Raw genomic sequence first — 24,000 nt, 5'->3', positions numbered from 1 at the left:
CTGAGCCTGAAGAGACCAATCAGCTTCCAGGTTTTATTGTCAGAACTTCATTGAAGAAGCTGAAGTCAGAAGCTGATTGGCTGCCATGCGCTTCACACTGGTGCCGGGCGGGACGTTAGAAAAAGTCCTGCAGGCCACATCTTAGGGGGGGGGGGGGGGTTTGTAAAAAGCGCCCCTCCCTATTGAAATGAATGGGCAGCGCTTCCGAATTGTGCCTGAAAAGCGTTTAGAAAAGCGGCGCAAAACGGGTGTTTTTTGGATTTTTTTAAAGATCACGTTGTCACATGACCTTCCAATAAACGCCCCGCTAGCGCCCGAAACGCACCGCAAAAACGACCCGCGATTTAGCTGTGTTTTAGCGGCGCTTCTAAGGGGGTCTTATGGAGGGTCCTTCTATGAACGATTGTTTTCATTGGTTGTGTTATTTCTGGTGTGGAGGGACCAGATCCCTAGAAATGATCGTATTTATGATCGATCGTTTTGTCCAGACATCACGGCACGCCCGCTGTTGGGAACTACAAGGCCCAGCATGGCGGCGCAGACCGGACTTTATATAGGGATCGGGGAGAGAGCTGTACATGGAAGGTTCTGTCCTGGGGGCCCCGGGGCCCGTCCTTCCCTCCACACCTTGTATTGTGAGAAGTTTCCTCCTGACTTGTGGTGAAGAGCGGCGTGTTGTGACAGGCCCGCCGCCCTCAGGGGTGTGTCCATGGGCCCGCCACGAGAAAATATGGAGAAAACCAGTCCAGTGACATTCCCGTCCATGGGATAGAGAGAAAAATCCCCGACCGTCCGCCATCACCGGGAGATCGATCGATCGGTGAACAATATAGAAACGTCCATACCTGGACCTCCTCTGTACAATGCGCTCGGAGTCGGGCTTTAAGGCGATATTAAACCCAAAACCAGAAATGTCATATTTTGCAACTTACCGATCATTACATGTGGCGGCCGCATTCGTTTTCTTTTTCTCCTGTGATGTGCTGATCAATCATAGATGACGATCGAAGATTTGTTACGTTTTTGGTTGTTACTTTATAAAATGAATGGAAGATCTCACATCCTATCAGGATTCCGGATCTGCTACATTGTGGCCTCTGGGAGACGCTGATACTGAGAATGATAATTGGTTGTAATTCAGGCTGGGGGGGGGGGGGATGGGCACAGACCTGTTTGGTGGTGATATCAGTCGATCGTTCTGATAGGACAATCAGATATTGCCACCACTTGAAAGGCCGAGATAAAACCCTTCACCTCCATAAAGCTTTGATCCTCCCGCCATCCTCACATTGTTCAGTCGCCGTGCGTCAATAGTTTGGGGTCAGTTTTATGTTTTAACGTTCGGGTTCAAATATACTGCAGTGTATACAGTAGGGGGGGGGGGAGGGGGGCGGGACCACAACTTGCAGCGGGGGGAGGGGGGGTGCAACTATTCTAAAGCATGCAGCAGGACTGCTAAATATTTTTGATTTTCTTTTAAGTGGCCCGGATTCAGGTAGATTTGCGCATTTTTTACGGAGGCGCAGGGCAACGTTTTTGCCCTGCGCCCCCACAAATTTACTGCGCTACCCTTGATTCACGGAGCAGTAGCTCCGTAAATTGCGTGGGCGCGCCGGCAAAATACCCGGCGTAAGCGCGCGCAATTTAAATGATCCCGTAGGGGGCGGGAATCATTTAAATTAGGCGCGTTCCCGCGCCGATCGTAGAGCGCATGCTCCGTCGGGAAACCTTCCCGACGTGCATTGCGGCAAATGACGTTGCAAGGACGTCATTTGCTTCAAAGTGAACGTGAATGGCGTCCAGCGCCATTCACGAATCGCTTACGCAAACTACGTAAATTAGAAATTTCGCGACGCGGGAACGACGGGTATACGTAACATTGGCTGCCCCTGCTAATAGCAGGGGCAGCCTTACGCGAAAAACGCTGTACGGAAACGACGTAAACTGCGTACGCAGGGCTCGCGTAACATTGTGAATCGGCGTTAGTATGCAATTTGCATACTATACGCTGAGCACAACGGGAACGCCACCTAGCGGCCATCGCAAGAATGCAGCCTAAGATATGCGGGCATAGGAGCCTTATGCCACGCATATCTTAGGCTGCAGTCGGCGTAACGATGTTCCTGAATCAGGAGCATTCGTTAGGCTGGGTTCACACTACGGTTTTCCCGTCCGTCAGCCGCATACGATTTATATGGAAAACCGTATGCGGCTGAAACGGACGGGAACGTATGGAACCGCACACATGTGCGTTTTCCATTAACATTAATGTTAAAGGAAAACGTATGCGTTTGCCATACTGTTTTAAAAACGACCGCAAAACCGTGGTTGAACACGGTTTTGCGGACGTTTAAAAAACGTTTTGCCAGCAAATCGTACGCACCCGGATGCATCTGAGTGCATACGATTTGCAATGCATTCTCTATCTATACGTTTTCCCGTCCGGGCCCGTACGTTTTCAATACTGAAATCGTATGCGGCTGACGGACGGGAAAACCGTAGTGTGAACCCAGCCTTACGCCGGGGCAAGTAAGCAATTGCGCTGCGTAACTATGGTTACACAGGCGCAATTGCTTCTTGAATCCGGGCCAGTGTTTTTTTTATTTTTGTGTGTAAATTTCAGCTTGAGCTACTGAGCTTGATAAACTGATTTTTTTTTTCAGCCAGACAAAGTAGTAACTGTGAAATATGGGTAACGGAGCCATCTAGTACATGTGGAAATGCTCTGCGGGTGCCAATAGTTGGGGGGGGGGATGGGTACAGACCTGTTTGGTGGTGATATCATAATCCAGTGTCACAGCTGGGGGGAGGGGGGGATGGGCACAGACCTGTTTGGTGGTGATATCAGTCGATGGTTCTGATAGGACAATCAGATATTGTCACCACTTGAAAGGCCGAGATAAAACCCTTCACCTCCATAAAGCTTCGTTCCTCCGGCCATCCTCACATTGTTCAATCGTCGTGCGTCAATAGTTTGGGGTCAGTTTTATTTGAATATGTTTGAACGTTTGGGTTCAAATATACTGCAGTGTATACAGTGGGGCATGGTGGGGGACCACAACTTGCAGCAGGGTGGGGGGGGGGGGGGGGGTGCAACTATTATTCTAAAGCATGCAGAAGGACTGCTAAATATTTTTGACTTTCTTTTAGATGCTGGTGTAAATTTCAGCTTGAGCTACTGAGCTTGATATACTGATTTTTTTCCCAGCCAAACAGAGGAGTAGCTGTGAAATGTGGGTAACGGAGCCATCTAGTACATGTGGAAATGCTCTGCGGGTGCCAATAGTGGGGAAAAGGGGGATGGGGGTAACATTAAGAATTAAAGCCCCCCCCCTCTTATGTTCCTCTGTGGGTTGGGAAGATGCGGATTTCTCTCGCTCCCCGCCTGCCGCACCTCCTGGCTGTACATGATACTTGTAAAACTTTATTGTTTTCCTCTTTGTACATAAATAATTTTTTTCTATATTGGTTGGAGAAGTCGGCTGTAGCCTTTTTCCTGTATGAGGGGGGGAGGGGGGAGCTGCAGCACGCGGGTAATATCCCGGAGAGACGACACATGAAGGGTGCGGTTCCTGAGGTCGCCCTCATTGGCTCGTTCTCCTTTGATAAGACCAAACAAGTATTGTGAGTAATAATTCCAATCTCTCACCGAGCAAACCTCGGATCTCCTCCCCCCGGCTCCACCTGTCCACCGTCTCCAGGGAGGGCGAGGATTATGCATGGCCTGGGATGGCGCCCCCCTCTGGTTTGTTGAACAAAGGGCAACAAGGGGGAATTTATCAAAACTCGAGCAGCTGGGCACGACAACCAATCAGCTTCTACCTTGGTTTTTTCAAAGCTTAACCAAAGAAGCTGAAGAGAGAAGCCGATTGGTTGTCGTGCAAAGCTGCTTTGATCAATTTCCCCTTTGCTCAACAAACCAGAGGGGGGCGCCATCACAGGCCTTGTAGATTGGCTGCCGATCAAAGTCTCTCCAGACTTTGGATAAATCCCCCTCATTGTTTTTATTCAGAGGAACCAATCACATTCATGAACTGGTGAGGAGCAGATGGTCCAGTAGCGCCATTTTTCCCGTACTGTAAGATTTATGCTCATAGAAGGTGAGCAGAGGGTGAAGGCCTAGAAACCAGAATAGTCTGGAGGCTTCCTGCAGCTGATCATTTCCCCATTACTGACTTACCATGACTGGTTCTGGGCTGTCTTAGTGGAGGAGGCCATCTTGGTAAAAGCAGGGCATTTGTTCCTCATGTCACGTTTGTCACCCCCTGGTGACTGTTGGGAAGGAGCCGGAGAGGTGGAGGAAGAACAGATCCACAGAATGAATTCAGGAGAAGCAGGGAGATTCTTGCACTGCAGCTCATCAGGTACAGCTTTCCCTCCAGCAAAAGGAGAACAGTGAGCCGTACAGTTCAACCCTCCTGTAGATGACAGTATAACCTGCTGGATGAAGCAGGGAGATCCTTGCACTGCAGATCCTCAGGTACAGCTTCCCCTCCAGCAAAAGGAGAACAGTGAGCCATACAGTTCAACCCTCCTGTAGGTGGCAGTATAACCTGCTGGATGAAGCAGGGAGATCCTTGTACTGCAGCTCCTCAGGTACAGCTTCCCCTCCAGCAAGGAGAACAGTGATCAGCACAATAGTGACCTAGGGTGACCACATTTCCAAACTGCCATTCAGGGACACACCCCCTCTCTCACCTTCCCCAAAAAAGATGAGGGGGCGGGGGGAAATGTAGTCTTAGGGTTGATGGGGAATTTGGCGGCGGGTTATTTGTCAGGTGAATGTGCCACCTGCCACCAGATGCAGTGCCACTTGCCACCCATAGCCTGCCACCAGATGCAGTGCCGCTTGCCACCCATAGCCTGCCACCAGATGCAGTGCCGCTTGCCACCCATAGCCTGCCACCAGATGCAGTGCCGCTTGCCACCCATAGCCTGCCACCAGATGCAGTGCCGCTTGCCACCCATAGCCTGCCACCAGATGCAGTGCCGCTTGCCACCCATAGCCTGCCACCAGATGCAGTGCTGCTGTCACTCCCCCTGCATGAGCCATGTGCGTAGAAGGAAAGGAGCGGCGTCACTATCTGGAGAGTGAAGATTACACCAGTCCCTGCTGCTTGCCGCTGGGTGCCGGAGAAGTAGGAGGTTCCGAGGTGGGTGGGGACAGCAGTGCTGCACTAGGCGCAGGCCTCGCACCCGGTCTCACTGTCTGAGAGTAAATTGTCACTGGTTGCAAGACGCCAGGCAGCGCCGGCCCTAGCAACCCATTCCGGAAACGTAGTTATTAGTTAGTAGGGTGTGGCTGTGTCCTCTATTTCATTCCAGGACACTGTATTGTCCCGGAATGAAGGTGACAGACATGTCACTTGCGGGACAGTCCCGGGCCATCCGGGACACGTGGTCCCCCTATAGTGACCTCATCACCAAAGCTCACTCCGAATCTTGTGAAAGTAGCAGTGGTGCGTTAAATGATCGTTCTCTAGAGATTCACAATGAAGAAGTCTGTAGGCACAGGAAGTACATTTATTATTTTACAGGAGAAATTGCAGATTTTCTGTGCCGGGCTCACACTCCATGCGCTGTACACCCTCCATCCAGTCCTGAGGAGAGTTCATACTGAATGGCGGGTCTGCAGCCAATGTTCAGGCCTCCTCTGATGCTTTGGAGGGGGGGGATCTCGCTTGATTGGGAACAGTGAGTATAAATTGTGATGAAAACGGCTGTTAGTAGCCCTGCTGGTACCACCCGCCTCAAAGAAGGTCGATTAAAAAAAACAATGAATCCAATCTAATAGAGTCTCCATTACTAAACCGTGTAGAGCAGGGGAGGCAACATCGGCACTCCAGCTGTTTTGAAACTACAACTCCCATCATTCCTCTGCCTCTAGGAGTCATACCTGTGATTGTCGGGGGTCTTGCAGTGTCTCATGGGACTTGTAGTTTCACCACAGCTGGAGGGCCGAGGTTGCCAACCCCTGGTGTAGATGAAGGAATCACGCCTGCCGGCTATTGTATTCTGACAGCCAGCACCTTCGGCTGTCAGAATACCTGAAAATCGACGCTTCTGATTGGATGCAGACGCTGTTTGGCCGACAATTTTCAAACTGGCTGCTTTAACAAAAAATGAATTGAAATATTGACATTAGTTGAAGAAGTCGGGTGGATTATTGTCAGGCGGACAATGACTGCGTCCATGTTTGGAGGGATAGGTTTGGTCGGCTCTCCACGGGGTGCCCATTGTGTGTACAGGAGACAATTAGCAGGTTTATTTACCCCCCCTCCCATCTCCTGAGGGCTCAGTCTGCCCCCCCCCCCATCTCCTGAGGGTCCTGACATTCCTGAGCATTAGAAGTGGTGCAAATTGCCTGGAACGGGACGTGTCCTCACTTGTATCACATCTGGAGGACTTCACAAGGAGATTGTAAATGCCAAGGAGGTCGCCGGCCAGCACTGAGAATTCTCTGCGGGGTACATCACATCAAGAGCCAATGAGAGAAGAGCAGTAATCCCTCACTGGACCCCCAAATCTCACGTCTTCCAGAGAACCACCTGCCTGGGATCTTCTGGCCTCCAGGCGGCCATATTGCAGAAAATGACAGCGGCTGCAGAAAGAAAAGGAAAGAGAATTTTGAATAACATCCAATTACAATGTGACTTGTGTAGCCATTGTATATGATATATATTTATATTTCTATTTATTTCCCCATGAAAGTGGAGCTACCCTTTCGGTGGAGATATGTTGACCGTAGAATGCTGGGAGTTGTAGTTCGTTATCAGGTTGGGGGGAGGGGGGTGTTCTGTATATATTATTTTATACACCTTTTTGCTGTGTTGTTTCCTCGGATGATATTGATGTGACAGAAGCAGAAAGGAATGACGCCTGAGGCGCAGGGCGGTCCGGGCCCATTGGCAGCCGATCTGCGGTAATCAAGGTGCCCCACATGAAAGGCTGACAAGAGACACTCCCAGGCTGTTGGAATAATTGCTGTGCACGCCGGGGATGTTCAAAGCCGGCAGCCGTGACATGAAAAGGCCGGAGCGCGCGGTTAGGAGTCTAGAGAGCGTTCCCCAAAGCTTGTCCTTAATTATCACCAGAGGTGTGAAATCCTCCGTCTGAAATGTGGACTGGCCGGGGTCACCTCATACCGGGGATCTTATTGGTGGGTCGTCTCATACCGGGGATCTTATTGGTGGGTCACCCCATACCGGGGATCTTATTGGTGGGTCACCCCATACCGGGGATCTTATTGGTGGGTCGTCTCATACCGGGGATCTTATTGGTGGGTCACCCCATACCGGGGATCTTATTGGTGGGTCACCCCATACCGGGGATCTTATTGGTGGGTCACCCCATACCGGGGATCTTATTGGTGGGTCGCCCCATACTGGGGATCTTATTGGTGGGTCGCCCCATACTGGGGATCTTATTGGTGGGTCGCCCCATACCGGGGATCTTATTGGTGGGTCACCCCATACCGGGGATCTTATTGGTGGGTCACCCCATACCGGGGATCTTATTGGTGGGTCACCCCATACCGGGGATCTTATTGGTGGGTCGCCCCATACTGGGGATCTTATTGGTGGGTCACCCCATACCAGGGATCTTATTGGTGGGTCGCCCCATACCGGGGATCTTATTGGTGGGTCGCCCCATACCGGGGATCTTATTGGTGGGTCGCCCCATACCGGGGATCTTCTTGGTGGGTCGCCCCATACCGGGGATCTTATTGGTGGGTCGCCCCATACCGGGGATCTTATTGGTGGGTCGCCCCATACCGGGTATCTTATTGGTGGGTCACCCCATACCGGGGATCTTATTGGTGGGTCACCCCATACCGGGGATCTCATTGGTGGGTTGCCCCATACCGGGGATCTTGCATCGATGCGATTTACAGTGCCTCATAGAATATACAAATCACATCCAAAATGCAACTAACATCACACTACATAATCGCAGACATGTCCAAATCGCATCCCTGTAGTGTGAACGTTCTGACCTATGGAAGGAAGAGAATAACAGGTCAGCCATGTTGCGGCCTAGCAGGTCACAGAACCCTTCCTCGCCTCATCTTCTAGATTCAGCCCTCAAGGTGGCTCCTCCGTCATGTTTTCCAGGTTCCCCGATAATGGCGGCTTCTGTCAACATGCAGGCAGGCGAGAGGCGGTGTGCTATTTGCTTAAACGCTTTTCCTCAGCTGCATCCAAGCAACCTGATTGTGTGGCCTTCAATGGCGGCAGAGCCTCGTCTCACAGGATGGGCCTCGGTGAGGGTTTGGCTCGGCCTGCAATCTACAGCCTTGTATTTCTATATACTGATAAACCCGCAGCGCCCGGGTCGCCGCCCACACCTCGCCGCCCACAGCTCGCCGCTGCCAAGGTTCCAGTTAAATGTTAACTCGCTTATCTGTATTATCCAAAAATTCTTCTCTGGGTGAATGATACATTTTTATTTTTCTCAGCAGAGAGCGGCCCAGCAAAGGTCATCTGAAATCTGATTTATTGCTGCATGCCTCATATCAGAGTCAGGGATGGCCGCAGGAATTTTCACTTCTAGATCCAGCACATGAATGATTCCCTCCCTCCTGGTTATCACTTTACATTCTGGGGAATTATCTTATAGAGATTTGTGTTGTTGGAACTTGTCTGACTCTCTAAAATCCTCTCCGGGGTCAAGGGTGAGATCTCCTGGGGTCAGGGGTGAGAGCCCCCTCGGGTCAGGGGTGAGATCCCCCCCCCCCCCCCGGGTCAGGGGTGAGATATCCTGGGGTCAGGGGTGAGATCCCTATGGGGTCAGGGGTGAGATCTCCTGGGGTCAGGGGTGAGATCCCTATGGGGTCAGGGGTGAGATCTCCTGGGGTCAGGGGTGAGATCCCTATGGGGTCAGGGGTGAGATCCCCCCCCCGGGGTCAGGGGTGAGATATCCTGGGGTCAGGGGTGAGATCCCTATGGGGTCAGGGGTGAGAGCTCCTGGGATCAGGGGTGAGATCTCCTGGGATCAAGGGTGAGATCTCCTGGGGTCAGGGGTGAGATCTCCTGGGGTCAGGGGTGAGATCCCTATGGGGTCAGGGGTGAGATCCCTATGGGGTCAGGGGTGAGATCCCTATGGGGTCAGGGGTGAGATTTCCTGGGATCAGGGGTGAGATCCCTATGGGGTGATATCTCCTGGGGTCAGGGGTGATATACCTTGGGGGTCAGGGGTGAGATCTCCTGGGGTCAGGGGTGAGATACCTCCGGGGTGAGATACCTCCGGGGTCAGGGGTGAGATCCCTATGGGGACAGGGGTGAGATCTCCCCGAGTTCAGGGGGTCACTCTTCCATTTATATGTCTAAAATGCCTTTTTTTAAGAAGCATTATTTATATTTTTTGGGGGAAAAAAAAATATACAAAACCTTCTCGTCATTGGAACAGCGAGAAGTCAGAAGGTGATTGGCTATGCAGAGCCTGGTGTAGGACAAAGAAATGGCGACCATGACAGTGTTATAGGTGGATACAGTGTACGGGGAGGGGAAAAAGTATTTGATCGGCTGCTGATTTTGTGACAAAGAATCGATCAGTCTATCATTTTTTTGGTCGGTTTATTATAACAGTGAGAGAAAAACAAGAAAAATATCCAGAAAAACACATTTCATAAAAGTCATAAATTGATTTGCATTTTAATAAGTGAAATAAATATTTGATCTCCGATCAATCAGCAAGATTTCTGGCTCCCAGGTGTCTTCTATACAGGTAATGAGCTGAGATTAGGAGCACTCTCTGTCTTTTATACAGTTAACAAGCTGAGATTAGGAGAACTCTCTGAAAGGGAGTGCACATATCCTGATTTCTCACACGTGCGTAGCGTGTTGTCAGCATACATGAGGAGTGCGCACTTCTGGGTTGTCGGTTTATAATGGAAGAATCTGTCATTAATTCTTCACTAACTGAGGCAAACCACAAATGTTTCTCGTCATAGAAGAACAGAATGCTCCTATAAATGGCAGGTGGGGAGATGGGGGTTTTCCATTATGAGAGGCAACATTAATATCAACTGAAAGTCTCTTTATAGAAATAATTTCATGGTAAATCCGCGTCCCATTTATATTGGAAGTTTTATTGAACCTTTTGTGTCAGGTTTTTGTTGCTGTCTGTGTCCCCAGTGGAGAGATTCCTCTCACTTCCTGTCCTGGTGTCACCCTGCAGAGCAAGCATGAAGCTCCCGCTTAGAGCAGACATGATGCCCCCGCTGTCTCTCTTCATCAATAAATGATGAAGTAGCAGAGATGATGGTGGTGAGATTTGTCCGCCATGTTTGGCAGCTGTTGTTTGTATATTGTTGTGTCAGACACATAAATATCTGCAGAGAATGGCGGACAACTTCCTGCTTTGTTTATCTTAGAATGTGAGGGATGAGTAGATGTGTACGAGGAGCTGACTCAGACTACCATCAATATTTAATGGCGGTTCTCTGTGTGGGAGGGGAGCGGCTCACCCTTCTTTACTTATCCTGACAGGACCCGAGCCCTGAATTGTACCCAGGGCCCTCAGATTCAGGGGAGCCCTCAGATTCAGAGTGCCCTCAGATTTCGGGGAGCCTCAGATAATTATTCAGGGGAGCCCTCAGATTCAGGGGAGCCCTCAGATTCAGGGGAGCCCTCAGATTCAGGGAGGGCCTCAGATTTAGGGGGCCTCAGATTTAGGGGAGCCTCAGATTCAGGGGAGCCCTCATATTCAGGGAGGGCCTCATATTCAGGGGGGCTCAGATTTAGGGGGCGCTCAGATTCGGGGGGGGCTCAGATTTAGGGGAGCCCTCAAATTTGGGGGAAAGCTCTGTCAGTGAATCTGACTGTTGCACCGTCTTGGTGTTTGTTCCTTATTTGCCATCACATTGTGTTTTCCTGACTGAACCACAAGGCCAGCGGCCATTTTGTTTATGAAGCGGCTCCATAGAATTCCTGTATTTTCTTGTTGGGGGGGCCCCTGAGGAGCAGTTTGAGGAGCCTGAGGGGGGCCTCTGTCTGCACTGGCTGCAGATCTCCACATAACATGAATGGGAAGGGAAAACGATCGGTTGGTTTTGGAAGGAAGAAGAAATGGCAGACTTTTTGGAGGTTTGTAATAGGTGAGAGATTTTCCCTCCAATTTCTGTTCCAGTCACACCACAAGATGTGAGGGAAAATCTCTACAGTCAGAGGAAACCCCCACATTCAGGTGAGTGGGTCACGTTCAGTGGATGGTACTGTGCGCTGATTGTGATGTCATTGGGGTGTCACAGCGAAGTGCGTTATATTGGGGTGTCACAGCGAAGTGCGTTATATTGGGGTGTCACAGGGAAGTGCATTATATTGGTGTGTCACAGGGAAGTGCAATATATTGGGGTGTCACAGCGAAGTGCGTTATATTGGGGTGTCACAGCAAAGTGCGTTATATATTAGTGTTACAGCAAAGTGCGTTACATTGGGGTGTCACAGCAAAGTGCGTTACATTGGGGTGTCATTGAGAATGAACGACACCGCACACCTGAGAACAATGTAGAGATGATAAATTCAGGTGGAGAGCCGCTATTGGCTGGAGACGGGCCCAGCGCGCGTTCCCCGGTGCCAGATCACCACTCTCCACCTCAATAATTGGATCGGATGAAATGATCGTCTCCTCATTACATTCCCCAGAGATTTGCATAATAAATGTGATAATGAAATGAAGGAAAGGCTGTGGGGAATGCGCGGCGTCATTCCAAGTCTGAATAAATGCGGCTCAGTCACTTCTCATTCCAAGTCCTTCCATTCCCCTCGTCTTCTATTAGTCTCACTCCTCCTGCGGAATTTTACATTTATTTACATCATGGGTGCTGCAGCAGAAGAAGTGAGACTAGAAATCGGGGGGGGGGGGGGGGGGTCTCTCCATTGCCTGGTAGCTGGGACATACCTGAGGGTGACACCAATAACGGCAAAGTTCAAATGAAAAGACGGAGACGCGTTTCGGGCCCCTTGTTCTGTAAATCTATGGACGGGTCAAGCTTTGGCCGGCCATACACGGCTCACGATTTGTCTGAAATTTGAAGTGTGGGGGGAGCTGCCGACCAATCTCACGTAAGTCACGCCCACTTATCTGAACAACGTTCAGATCACACATGTGAGGTATTGCCGCGCGTGTAATGCCGCGTACACACGGTCGCCATTTTATTCCCTAGAATCTTTGCTTAAAAACAAACATAATATTTGAGGTTCTGAGTAACTTTTCTAGCAAATAAATGATGATTTTTACATGTAGGAGAGAAGTGTCAGAATCGGCCCGGTATTGAAGCGGTTAAAACCGCAAGACAAACGCATTTAAAAAAAAAATTTGGTGCGTTTTCCTGCATGACAACACTTCCTGCACAGCGTCCTTTATGGCAGGATCACCAGAAAGTTGCAGGGTGATAAAGGTAATAAAAGTGAGATTTCAGTGATTGGGCGATAAATCTTGTATAAAGTCGCAGCTCAGAACTTTCACTTTTGTGATGGAATGAAGGAGATTGGATATCCCCCCCCCCCCCTCCCGCGGCAGTGTTGGGAGGTGAAGGGGTTAAATGCCTTTCCCTCTTATCAGGGCGATAGTGGAGTTTCGCCCAGGTGGGGGGAGGAAGTGAAATTCCTGCCTGTCAAGGTGTGCGGCTCCCCCTCCCCCCCCCCCTCCATTGACTCACCTTGGCTCAGCATTGGTTGCTGGTGATGATGTCATCCTTTCACCTGAAACAGCGAGCGACAAGAGACATGACAAGACAAACATCCTGGAAGCGTCTCCAGACCCGAGCAACCTGCCTGCCGCGTCCTTATATGGAGGCAGAGGTCCCACCGCAGCCGTCCGGCCGCCATCTTTAAAGGGCATCAGTGCGTTTTTAATTTCTTTATTCTATTTGGAGCGAAAAAAATAACTTTTTGGATTTTTGTTGTTGTCACATTTGGATATACAGTAAAACCTTGGATTGAGAGTGACTTGGATTGAGAGTGACTTGGATTGAGAGCGTTTTGCAAGACAAGCAAAATGTTTTAATAAACTTTGCCTTGATATACAAGCGATGTCTTGATATAAGAGTAGCGTCATGTCACCACTGAGTATAAAAGAGAAGAGAGGAGCCTCTAAGTGTAGCAATATGGTTACCGTATTTATCGCGGTATAACGCGCTCCCACGTATACCGCGCACCCCTAAAGTGGCCCCCAATCCTGTGGAAAAAAAGTTTTTTTGTACTTACAGTTTTGGTGTCTTGCGCGGCGGCCTGGTTGGGTCCGGCGTTCGTCTGCGGCTTCGGGTGTCCTCTTTGTCGGGTCCGGCGTCCGTCTGCGGCTTCGGGTGTCCTCTTCGTCGGGTCCGGCGTCCGTCTGCGGCTTCGGGTGTCCTCTTCGTCGGGTCCGGCGTCCTTCTGCGGCGTCCTCGCGTCCTCCCCGCTCGTTTCCCGCGCCGGGTTTTGAATACTGCGCTGACATATACAGAGCGCAGTACACTCATGTATTGTCGGCAATGCTTGGCAACTCTCGCGCTGCCGTCCAGGACGGGAGCGCGGAAGGAGCCGCGACTGCCCGACTATACCCAAGTGTACTGCGCTCGGTATATGTCGGCGCAGTATTCAAAACTCGGCGCGGGTATCGGCGTATACCGCGCACCCACGATTACGCCGATAAATGCGGTACATGTAATGAATGGACAACATTTAGCAACTTATTGCTACACTTAGAGGCTCTGTAAAAAAAATTTCTTTGATATACAAGTGCTTTGGATTACAAGCATGTTTCTGGAACGCATTATCCTCGCAATCCGAGGTTTTCCTGTATAATAAAAGCTACATACCGCCGGGGGCGGCTATAGGCGTCATTCACACGGAGGGCGAGGCTCTGCGTTTCGCTTTTCTGAGGTTATCCGGGAAGAATGTCCAAATTTTATGCCTCTTGGATCTCTTAATGCGTTTACATGCGTCTGCGTTGCAGTTCACACGACAAAGGATTGCTGTAAAAAACTTGGGTAGCGCCCCCAAGGTCTGTTGTTTACCCGCCACCAGATGGCGCAGTTTAGCGCGTGTGTTTCGCTTTATGGCGCAATAGTTGTATCTTCACATCGGCCAAACCGCCCATTAAAGTCAATGTGACCGACCACAACCGTGTGCCAAACGCCACCATGGCAGATGCGGCTCAGTATAACTCCCCTCCGGGGATGGAAAATCAGGTGATCGGGGGGGGTGACAGACACAGAACATGCACGCCAAGCCTGAGAGCCAGGGCCTCTTAAATAGGCTCTGCTTGACCCACAATGGCTGCCAGAGTCACATGGGGTGGAAACATCTAATCGGACAACTTCCATGATGGCCCTGGAAACCATAGAGGAATCGTGTTCCTCTTGACTTCCTCTCCAACTGCAATGCAGCTGCGGATGAGCGCCACCTGCAGTGGAGAAAGTAGACTGCACCTGCCTACATGTGGCCCCCAGTGCTCTGTGATTCCTTTCTCCTGAAAGAAGGTTCCACAGTGCACAGCGGAGGAGCTATGTCTTCCACAGGCTGCAGTGAGGAGGTGAGCGGACTCCACCGGGAGACGGGTTCAGTCCTACGCAACCAACAACGTCAAGTGATTGTGAGCTCCGGATATCTCTGTGAAGCTCGAGGCCTGAAGGTCTGTTCTATGGAGCTTGATGGAGAACTTCTCTGAGCTCCGAGGTTCACAGCGGCTCTCTGACGTGTTCTACAGTCAGGGTGTGTCTTCTTCTTCTCCTGCAGCTTCATTATCAGCAATGAATCCGGTACAAACCCAACAGGTTTGTCACCTTGACGCCATTATACGGCTTGTGCAACTCCGAGTGGGGGAGGGGAGGGCCCGTCCCTGTCTTGCTTTGGGGCCACAAATGTCTCACCTGCAACTTTGTGACTTTTCTCGATCTGAGCGATTGCATGGATTTGTTTTATTTCGAAACTTCCAGCATTCCAGGACGGGGGCAGGGAGGGGACTCCGTGCAGACAATGTCCCGAGGACTGTCTGTGGGCGCGGAAGGTCCCCCCGGGGTCACTCGGTAATAGAAGACCGTGGGTTTGGCATGTGAAGAGGTGATTGTTCTATGGTAATCCTCCTAAACAGCGGAATGTTCCGGAGTCGTGTAAACATAACATGGAGGCGGCGGGGGGGATGGGGGGCGGCCATAGACATTAGTGAACGGTCGGTGGAGCGCGCCCAATCTGACCGCCGCCTCACAATTAGCGCCGTTCATAGAACTTTATTACAGGGGTGAGGATCTTTATTTGAGCCATGTGACCTCATTGCTCAAATCCACGTTGACCAATGCCGGGGGGTTGCCACCCCCCCCCCCCCCCATGTATTGGGACTGTGATGGGTAACATTGACCAATGCCAGGGTTTGCCCCTCCCTACATTTCTGACCAATGCCACAGTGGTGTAGCGGTTAGCACTCTCGCCTAGCAGTAAAAAGGGTTGCTGGTTTGAATCCCGACCACGACACTACCTGACTGGAGTTTTCATGTTCTCCCTGTGCCTGCGTGGGTTTCCTCCGGGTACTCTGGTTTCCTCCCACACTACAAAGACATGCTAGTAGGTTAATTGGCTTCTGCCTAAATTGGCCCCAGTACATGAATGTGCGTTAGGGACCTTAGATTGTAAGCTCCTTGAGGGGAGGGACTGATGTGAATGTACATTGTATATGTAAAGCGCCGCGTAAATTGACGGCGCTACATAAGTACCTAAATAATAATGCCGGGGTTTGGGTTCAGCCTCATTCAGAATGGAAGGATTCCGGCAATCCGAGGAATTTAATGAGCAAGCAGCCAGCTAAACAAAAGGAATGGCGGATTCATCCTGACACCCGGGAAATGCGTGTCGCCTGACGTGACTCTACGGGAGGATTTCAGGTCTGGCCGGCGTCTCACTTGTAAAAAATGTGAAGTTTACCTTCCGCCGCCCCGAAAACAAACATTCGCTCTTTTCTTATGGAGTGCAGCGAATAAAAGGTGTTTGTGGTGCTGGGAAGGATGTCACGCCCAGAGCGCGCTGCGCTTCTCCTTCTATGGGCTGTGTACACACACCGCTCGCCGTCTACACAACACTGAATGGGAGATCTAGACGCACACGCCGCTCGCCGTCTACACAACACTGAATGGGAGATCTGGACGCACACGTCGCTCGCCGTCTACACAACAATAAATGGGAGATCTGGACGCACACGCCGCTCGCCGTCTACACAACACTGAATGGGAGATCTGGACGCACACGCTGCTCGGCGTCTACACAACACTGAATGGGAGATCTGGACGCACACGCCGCTCGCCGTCTACACAACACTGAATGGGAGATCTGGACGCACACGCCGCTCGCCGTCTACACAACACTGAATGGGAGGTCTGGACGCACAAGCCGCTCGCCGTCTACACAACAATAAATGGGAGGTCTGGACGCACACGCCGCTCGCCGTCTACACAACACTGAATGGGAGGTCTGGACGCACACGCCGCTCGCCGTCTACACAACAATGAATGGGAGATCTGGACGCACACGCCGCTCGCCGTCTACACAACAATGAATGGGAGATCTGGACGCACACGCCGCTCGCCGTCTACACAACACTGAATGGGAGATCTGGACGCACACGCCGCTCGCCGTCTACACAACACTGAATGGGAGATCTGGACGCACACGCCGCTCGCCGTCTACACAACAATGAATGGGAGATCTGGACGCACACGCCGCTCGCCGTCTACACAACACTGAATGGGAGGTCTGGACGCACACGCCGCTCGCCGTCTACACAACACTGAATGGGAGATCTGGACGCACACGCCGCTCGCCGTCTACACAACACTGAATGGGAGATCTGGACGCACGCGGCGCTCGCCGTCTACACAACACTGAATGGGAGATCTGGACGCACACGGCGCTCGCCGTCTACACAACACTGAATGGGAGATCTGGACGCACACGCCGCTCGCCGTCTACACAACACTGAATGGGAGATCTGGACGCACACGGCGCTCGCCGTCTACACAACACTGAATGGGAGATCTGGACACACACGCCGCTCGCCGTCTACACAACACTGAATGGGAGATCTGGACGCACACGCCGCTCGCCGTCTACACAACACTGAATGGGAGATCTGGACGCACACGCCGCTCGCCGTCTACACAACACTGAATGGGAGATCTGGACGCACACGTCGCTCGCCGTCTACACAACACTGAATGGGAGATCTGGACGCACACGCCGCTCGCCGTCTACACAACACTGAATGGGAGATCTGGACGCACACGCCGCTCGCCGTCTACACAACACTGAATGGGAGATCTGGACGCACACGCCGCTCGCCGTCTACACAACACTGAATGGGAGATCTGGACGCACACGCCGCTCGCCGTCTACACAACACTGAATGGGAGATCTGGACGCACACGCCGCTCGCCGTCTACACAACACTGAATGGGAGATCTGGACGCACACGCCGCTCGCCGTCTACACAACACTGAATGGGAGATCTGGACGCACACGCCGCTCGCCGTCTACACAACACTGAATGGGAGGTCTGGACGCACACGCCGCTCGCCGTCTACACAACACAGAATGGGAGATCTGGACGCACACGGCGCTCGCCGTCTACACAACACTGAATGGGAGATCTGGACGCACACGCCGCTCGCCGTCTACACAACACTGAATGGGAGATCTGGACGCACACGCCGCTCGCCGTCTACACATCACTGAATGGGAGATCTGGACGCACACGCCGCTCGCCATCTACACAACAATAAATGGGAGGTCTGGACGCACACGCCGCTCGCCGTCTACACAACACTGAATGGGAGATCTGGACGCACACGCCGCTCGCCGTCTACACAACACTGAATGGGAGATCTGGACGCACACGCTGCTCGCCGTCTACACAACACTGAATGGGAGATCTGGACGCACACGCCGCTCGCCGTCTACACAACACTGAATGGGAGATCTGGACGCACACGCCGCTCGCCGTCTACACAACACTGAATGGGAGATCTGGACGCACACGCCGCTCGCCGTCTACACAACACTGAATGGGAGATCTGGACGCACACGCCGCTCGCCGTCTACACAACAATGAATGGGAGATCTGGACGCACACGCTGCTCGCCGTCTACACAACACTGAATGGGAGATCTGGACGCACACGCCGCTCGCCATCTACACAACACTAAATGGGAGAGCTGGACGCACACGCCACTCGCCGTCTACACAACACTGAATGGGAGGTCTGGACGCACACGCCGCTCGCCGTCTACACAACACTGAATGGGAGATCTGGACGCACACGCCGCTCGCCGTCTACACAACACTGAATGGGAGATCTGGACGCACACGCCGCTCGCCGTCTACACAACACTGAATGGGAGGTCTGGACGCACACGCCGCTCGCCGTCTACACAACACAGAATGGGAGATCTGGACGCACACGCCGCCTGCCGTCTACACAACACTGAATGGGAGATCTGGACGCACACGCCGCTCGCCGTCTACACAACAATGAATGGGAGATCTGGACGCACACGCTGCTCGCCGTCTACACAACACTGAATGGGAGATCTGGACGCACACGCCGCTCGCCATCTACACAACACTAAATGGGAGAGCTGGACGCACACGCCACTCGCCGTCTACACAACACTGAATGGGAGATCTGGACGCACACGGCGTTCGCCGTCTACACAACAATGAATGGGAGATCTGGACGCACACGCCGCTCGCCGTCTACACAACACTGAATGGGAGATCTGGACGCACACGGCGCCGTGTTGTTTTTGGTTCACACGAAAAGACGATGTGTGATTATTGTATCCTCTCCACACCCGCCGCACACCAAACAGCCGGGTTTAGAGTGGTGCTCCACCCAAATGCCATATTTTTAATTAGGTATTGTTTGCAGGTGGGGGGGTGGTAAAAAAATAAGCAGCTGGGCTGCATTGTTGCCCCCCCCCCCCCCCCTGAGCTGCAAAGTTATCTAGACAGGGCTGTGCATATTCCGCAGCCACAGCAAAAATGTATCTGTATCTGGGGGGATCTCTTCCCCCGGGGGTGACAGGTTCTCTTTATGATCTGTATCTGGGGGGATCTCTTCCCCCGGGGGTGACAGGTTCTCTTTATGATCTGTATCTGGGGGGATCTCTTCCCCCGGGGGTGACAGGTTCTCTTTATGATCTGTATCTGGGGGGATCTCTTCCCCCGGGGGTGACAGGTTCTCTTTATGATCTGTATCTGGGGGTGTCGGTACGATGGGACGGAGCGGAGTTGTTGTAGAAGGACGCGCTCTGCTTCCTCCTTACAGCTCCACATACAAGAACGCGGCTCTATTCATCCTAAACCCCCCCCCGCCCCCCCCCCCCCCCCCCCCCTGGTCTTCTTACCTTCTTCTCTGCCGCCTCCAATGCGGCTCCATTACACTTTGGTGTGGGCCCAACAAAGCCAAGACAAGTGGCGTATTGTCAGCCAATCAGCTCCGGTTACAGCGCGAAGCTTTGAGCGTCCCATCTCAGCAGCTTGGATGCGATGGATGGCGGGATTAGATCACCTGATTCCCCACCGCCCTCCACACCTGAGACCAACGCTGAGATTTCTGAGGAAGACCAAGTCTGGGGCGGCACCCGATCCCAGGCCCGGAATGGCAATCTGGCAAAGCCGCCGGCATTCACTGGAGAGGATTCTGTACGGGCGGGCCCCTGACAGCGGTTCTGTTCTTTATACCAAATGCATTTCCAGGTGCTTCAGTGGTGGGCTTTCTGGCTTTCGCTGTTACTTCTCAACCACCTTAATAGTTGTGCTGTCCCCCTGGACCCCGGTCTGTCCCCCTGTTTGCCTGGACTGGGCCCCGGGTCTATCCCCCATTCCCTGGCATATCCCTCTGTTCCCCCTGGGCCCTGGTCTGTTCCCCCATGGGCCCTGGTCTGTTCCCCCATGGGCCCTGGTCTGTTCCCTCTGGACCCTGGTCTATCCCCCTGTTCCCCTGGACCCTGGTCTGTTTCCCTGTACCTTGGTCTTTCTCCCTGTTCCCCTGGGCCCTGGTCTGTTCCCCTGGGCCCTGGTCTGTTCCCTCTGGACCCTGGTCTATCCCCCTGTTCCCCTGGACCCTGGTCTGTTTCCCTGTACCTTGGTCTTTCTCCCTGTTCCCCTGGGCCCTGGTCTGTTCCCCTGGGCCCTGGTCTGTTCCCCCTGGACCCTGGTCTGTTCCCTCTGGACCCTGGTCTATCCCCCTGTTCCCCCTGGACCCTGGTCTGTTCCCCCTGGACCCTGCTCTATCCCCCTGTTCCCCTGGACCCTGGTCTGTTCCCCCTGGACCCTGCTCTATCCCCCTGTTCCCCTGGACCCTGGTCTGTTCCCCTGGACCCTGGTCTGTTTCCCTGTACCTTGGTCTTTCTCCCTGTTCCCCCTGGGCCCTGGTCTGTTCCCCCTGGGCCCTGGTCTGTTCCCCCTGGGCCCTGGCCTGTTCCCCTGGACCCTGTCACCTGGATCCCCCTCCTTCACACAGGAACAGAGGTGAAGCAGTCAATCACAGGCTGAGTGCTGGAGATCCCTCCTCTGTCACCTTTTATCTCTTGGTGTCAGGAAAACTTGTCAGAAGTGACTGATGCAGATAGCAGAGGAAGGAGGCAGAAGACAGAAATGATACTCAGATTTCATGTCCGAGGTTTACAAGCACTTTAATTGTTTGTTTCTATAGGAAGGCGCTCTCCTGCGTTTTCTCTCTTTGCTTTTATTATTAGTGATTGAAGAGCGGGGTTTAGGGTAGTAAGCTTAGCTGCTCTTATTTGCTTTCAGCTGTTATTGACATGTGACTTCCCGTTCTTATGGAGCACAAAGAGCCGATCATTAATATTTCATGAGAGAAGCCGCTCCTTCCATCCAATACAAAGGGCCGGATTCAGAGAGATCGGCGCATCTTTAGATAGGCGTAGCGCATCTCATATGCGCTACGCCGACGTAACATTGAGAGGCAAGCTGAGTATTCACAAAGCACTTGCTCCCATATTTACGCCGGTGTAACGTAAATGGGCCGGCGTAAGCCCGCCTAATTCAAAGTAGCAAGGCAGTGGGTGTGTTGTATTATAATGAAGCGTGACCCCATGTAAATGCATGGCCGAACAAACGGCGCATGCGCGCGCATGCTCAGAATCACATCGAATTTACTCCCTAAGATACGCCGGCTCCATTCATACGACGTGAACGTAACTTACGCCCAGCCCCATTCACGTACGACTTACGCAAACGATGTAAAATACGACGCTGTTTCGACATTTCCGACGTCCATACCTTAACATGACTTACCCCTGCTTTATGAGGGGTAAAGTTACGCCGGACCGACGCCTTACGTAAACGGCGTAGCTTACTGCGACAGGCGCAAGTACGTTCGTGAATCGGCGTATCTAGCTCATTTACATATTTGCCGTGTAAATCAACGGAAGCGCCCCTAGCGGCCAGCGTAAATATGCACTCAAGATACGACGGCGTAGGAGACTTACGTCGGTCGTATCTTGCCAAAATTCAGGCGTATCTGCTTTCCTGAATAAGCGTATAGATACGACGGCGCACATTTGGACTTACGACGGCGTATCTGGAGATACGCCGCCGTAAGTCCTTTCTGAATCCGGGCCTTAGTGTTCCCACTATTCTTCTCACCTGGAAATAGGAACAAAACAGCGCCCCCTGTGGTGGGACTGCTGGCGCGTTTCTTGTATTTTCTATGTTTGATATACATTACATGGCAGAATGTTCTGACAACTCTATGAGCTTGTTGGAGATCCCATTCCTAAACCACGGCCATGAATGTGGAGTTGGCCTCCGCATACTGATGTTGGATGAGAAGGACTGGTCACAGTCAGCATTCCAATTCATCTCAAAGGTCAGGACTATAGAAGCCTCCACTCTCTTAGCAAGGCTTTGCTCACAATTTTGGAATGTCTTCAGGAATTTGTGCACCTGACAAATAACCCGCCACCAAATTCCCCGAGACTACAATTCCCCCGCCCCCCTCATCTTTTTTTGGGGGGGGGGGGGGTGAGGGTGAGAGAGGGGGCGTGTCCCTGAATGGCAGTTTGGAAATGAGGTCTCCCTGGTCTTCATCAAACTGTCACCACAAGGATGGAAGATCACAATGGTCTCCAATGTCTTTGTATGATGGAGGATCACCGGGACCTTCACCGGGAGGGCTTTGCACTTTGAACCATACAGTTGGGTGTGATGGGCGGGTACTTTGGTCACATGTAGTTTGTCCAATGATTGTAGAGTAGAGGTGAGCATTGTCTAGAAAGACACATATTCATTTCTATATATTTATGTACATTCTTGTTATAAAGACAGGTACACTTTAACCACTTAAGCCCCGGACCTAGGCAGCTAAATGCCCAAGCCAGGTTTTGCGATTCGGCACTGCGTCGCTTTAACATACAATTGCGCGGTTGTGCGACGTGGCTCCCAAACAAAATTGGCGTCCTTTTTTCCCCACAAATGGAGCTTTCTTTTGGTGGCATTTGATCACCTCTGCGGTTTTTATTTTTTGCGCTATAAACAAAAATAGAGCGACAATTTTGAAAAAAATGCAATATTTTTTACTTTTTGCTATAATAAATATCCCCCTTAGTTTAGGGCGATACGTATTCTTCTACCTATTTTTGGTAAAAAAAAATCGCAATAAGCGTTTATCGGTTGGTTTGCGCAAAATTTATAGCGTTTACAATATAGGGGATAGTTTTATTGCATTTTTATTATCATTTTTTTTTTTTTTACTACTAATGGCGGCGATCTGCGATTTTTTTTAGTGACTGCGACATTACGGCGGACACTTCGGACACTTTTGACACATTTTTGGGACCATTGTCATTTTCACAGCAAAAAACGCATTTAAATTGCATTGTTTATTGTGAAAATGACAGTTGCAGTTTGGGAGTTAACCACAGGGGGCGCTGTAGGATTTAGTGTTTACTTAGTGTGTGTTTACAACTGTAGGGGGGTGTGGCTGTAGGTGTGACGTCATCGATCGAGTCTCCCCTATAAAAGGGATCACACGATCGATGCGCCGACACAGTGAAGCACGGGGAAGCCGCGTTTACACACGGCTCTCCCCGTTCTTCAGCTCCGGGGAGCGATCGCAACGCAGCGGCTATAAACGAATAGCCGCTCCCCGCGGGTTTCCGACCGCCGCATGTACCGGGGGGGTCCCGATCGGACCCCCGACCCGTGAAAAGGCGGGGACGTACATGTACGCCCATGTGCCTGTACGTGCCATTCTGCGGGCCATTTATACCCGGTCCGGACGGTACTTTGAGACCGCTGCCTTAGAAGTTCTCTGTCTCCTCCTGAGTGGGTGTGGTCAGTGTGGATCTCCTCCTACATGGGTGGCGGTGATCTCCGCTTATCTTTGGATCTCCGTCTCATCTTAGCTAGAAATTTTCCACGGGCCCTCCATGTAAAGAGAAGATTCATTCTAGTGAAACCTCCCGGGCCCCGGAGGGAGCGGGGCCCCCGGCCCTGAGAACACCTTCTGTTTTCACCCGACCATTAAATATAAATGAAGAGGATTAGCAGCGAGTGGAGAACACAAACAAGCCTGGTAATCCTTTGATTGGAGGGTATTATCCGCACTACGTAGGAAGACCTCATCAGATGATTGGCTTCTTCTTTTGTAGCGGCGGCGGCGGCCATATGCTGGATTTTATCTTTACCTTCCCAGGTTGTCACTTCAGGAAGAGCTCTGCTGCTAAATCTCATCGGAGAGAAAAAAAAACATTAAAGGAGTTGTAAAGGAAAAAACGTTTTTGGCTAAAATTAATGTCGGTAGACGGACAGAATAGTGTAATGATTCTGTTATTAAATTCCTTCATCTATATCACCTCCGGGGTTCTAGTTTCTGTTCTCTCATTCACTTCCTGGTTTGCGGCGCTCGTTCATGTAAGAACTACATTTCCCAGTATGCATTGCGTCACGCCCAGTAATTCACACCTCCTCGAAATCTCTAACACGTAGAGAGCGTCCTGCCGCA

At 51.7% G+C, this 24,000-nt stretch overlaps 1 protein-coding gene and 1 long non-coding RNA gene across 3 annotated transcripts in view; both read left to right on the top strand.

Annotated features, from left to right (window-relative positions):
• Positions 1 to 24,000, top strand: part of LOC120917996 (cadherin-1-like) — a 69,282-nt gene that overhangs the window by 12,841 nt on the left and 32,441 nt on the right. The window lies entirely within an intron of this gene.
• LOC120917997 lies at positions 15,688 to 18,844 on the top strand. 2 transcript variants are annotated; one of them, XR_005744253.1, is made up of 3 exons: positions 15,688 to 16,346; positions 16,488 to 18,367; positions 18,462 to 18,844. It is a non-coding gene; the product is annotated as an uncharacterized LOC120917997 (long non-coding RNA). The 2 variants fall into 2 exon arrangements; XR_005744254.1 differs by having other exon boundaries at positions 16,535 to 18,367; positions 18,462 to 18,843.

Source organism: Rana temporaria, chromosome 11 (genome assembly GCF_905171775.1).
Source record: "Rana temporaria chromosome 11, aRanTem1.1, whole genome shotgun sequence".
Classification (NCBI taxonomy): domain Eukaryota; kingdom Metazoa; phylum Chordata; class Amphibia; order Anura; family Ranidae; genus Rana; species Rana temporaria.
This window is presented reverse-complemented; position numbering and strand designations above follow the sequence as displayed.